Source organism: Myotis davidii, unplaced genomic scaffold (assembly GCF_000327345.1).
Source record: "Myotis davidii unplaced genomic scaffold, ASM32734v1 scaffold2864, whole genome shotgun sequence".
Taxonomy (NCBI): Eukaryota; Metazoa; Chordata; class Mammalia; order Chiroptera; family Vespertilionidae; genus Myotis; species Myotis davidii.
In genome coordinates, this window is record NW_006295002.1 from 45,839 (window position 1) to 48,589 (window position 2,751).

The window sequence follows — 2,751 nt, forward strand, 5'->3', positions numbered from 1 at the left end:
ACACCCTTATGGGGCAAGACTTGCTTCAGTGGGGCTTTGATGCTCACTGAGTCTGCCCCCTGAGCGTGTCCCTTATGGATCTGAGGAGTTGTAATCTGGATGGTCCCACTCTGACCACTGAGTACACTGGCACTTGGATCTCTAAGGAGGTGCTAATTTAGCCTCTGCCTGAGGCTACCCAGAAGGAGCTATGGAGAAATCTGCAGACTCCTCTTCTTGGTTTGGGATTTGGATGTACCCAGATGAGGCCCAGCTGTGAAGCAATGCAAACTGCTGTAGGGCCTTCGGCCCTCTTTTGGATGTTCTATGTCTTTCTGACCCTGCTGGAGTTTGTTAGGTAATTTTCAGATTGCAAAGGGCCAGGTCATTCATATTGAAAAGCCTCTACACACAGCTTGGCTAGGGCAGAGTCTCAGGGAATCAACAGGGTGGAGCAAACAACTATGGCTGATCCTCAGCCCTGCTCTAAGAGGCCCCTGATCTCAGTGTCCTGGTAATCGCTGCAAGCACCTCTGAGAGAAAGCCGCCCTCAAGTTTCACCCAATGCCAGACAGTCCAGTTTCTCTCCTTATGAGTCTGGGTTCCAGAGACTCACCCGGAACTGGAGTTCAGAGCAAGAGCATGTGTCTCCTTTTGGATTGAAAAAGACAACCTCGTCCTCAGTGGCCAGCCTTATTCACGTGCGCTTCCCTACCTCTCCACTTTATTTTTGCACCTCCTCTGAGTCTCAGTGTGCTTTTCCCTTTCCTTCTAGTTGTAGAATTTCCACTCAGCCAGCCTTCCTGTGGTTCTGGATGATGTCCGTTTTGTCTTTTACTTGTATTTTTGAAGTGGTCGTAGGAGGCAGCAATTTCAGGTGTTTGCCTATGCTGCCATCTTGGTTTCTCTCACTTTTATTTTGAACATAGTTTATCCTTCACAGTCTTCTCATAAGTGTCTTTGTACATTATGTAGTAAATTATTATGGTTCAGAGAAATAAAAATTAAGTCAATATCTAGAAAATCAGCTGGTTTCTATTGGGGTGTAAAACATAAACCACCATACTAAACATCATTGTTATTCACTTCTAAATGTCAAATATGTTAAGAGTTCTATGTGAGTTGCAGTAGTTTGTATCAGGTTTAATAGAAAACTTCACATCATGGAATTTAACAACTAACTATATGCACACTAGATAATTAAGTAATATTGCTATTCTGGGACTGGTGTTTTAAAACAGCCAGAACAGCACAGCTGGTGTGACTTGGTGGTTGAGGTAAAGGTTCGATTCCGGGTCAGGGCACATACCAGGATTGCTGGCTCAATCCCCAGTGTGGGGCCAGCAGGAGGCAGCTAATCAAGGAGTCTTTCTCATCATTGATGTTTCCTCTAAACTCTCCCTTCCTCTCTGAAAACAATAAAAATATATTTAAATAAAGTAATGGAAAGATACTTACTTGTCCAAGATAAAAGCTGAGCCATCTAACCAAGCCCATTTCAAGTCACTGGTGTTGTAATATAAACTGATCCAAAACTTTCCTGTCCCAATATGACATTGCTTCATTGAAAATTTTAGTACAAAATCCTGGAAAGAATGAGATCAGGAAATAAATCTGATGCCTTTGGTTGGTTGTCAATACATATAGAAATTAAAAATTTTATTTATTTTATTAAACATGTTCATTTTTTACCTGAAATTGTAATGCTATAATAAAAACTGCTCTTGGGATTTTTTGACAACTCTCTAATAACCAATAATTTATTCATCAATCAAACAACTATTATGGAGCCCTCATAGTACTGTGAACATTGTGCTGCATATTGAGAATTGAAAGGCAGTAAATAGACTTGATCCTTGTGAATTTAAGAAAGATGCAAACCAATTAAGTAAGCCATTGCTACAAAAAGGAAAGTACCGGATAAACTGAAAGTATTTAACAGGAACTCCTTTAGGACCAGGTGATCAAAATAAATTTTTTAATACTATAGGTATCTTAGGATATACCATAAAAGCAAACAGGCACTTATTAGGGTGAGGTTACAAAGGGTTGAGAAGAGGACAGTAAAATCTTGAGAAGATTGAATTAAACTTTAATAAATACATAAGTGAAGTATCTACTAGTATATATGTAAAAAGCCAGTGAACGGAACACCATAACAACATGAATGACCAGTTGCTATGAGGCCCACTGTGGCCACTGAACTGGCCTGATCAGTGGGTAGGCCAGCTGGCCAAACTTCAGAGGCCCCTCTGCCCAGCCAGCCGCCCCTGATGCCCCTTGCACCCCAATAGGGGGTGGGGCTGGCCAGCCACCACCCACAGCCCGTCCCCAAAGCTGGCTCCACCCCTGTTAAGCCTCCACCACCCCAATCAGCCCAAGGCCCCTCCTTTCAGCCAACTCCACCCCTGATTGCTCCCCAACCCCAGTTGGGGGTGAGGCTGGCGGGCCAAACTCCCACAGCCCCTCCCAAAGCCGCTGAACCCCAATCATCCCCCCAGCCCATTTGTGGCAGGCCCTACTGGCCAATCACCTGTGGCTCCTCCCCCAGCCAGCCCAGCCCCGATTGGGCCCCGATTCAGGGTGGGCCCGGCCAACCTGCCTCTGTCTCCTTCTCCAAACAGGCCTGGCCCGGCCTGGTCCCAATATCCAATTGGGGCTGGGCCAGCCAGACCCCACTTGTGAATGAATCGTGTACTGTGCCTCTAGTGCTAAAATAAGTGGATAAGGAAGTGGAAATGATAAAAAGTTATTGGTATCTAGGAGGCTGTA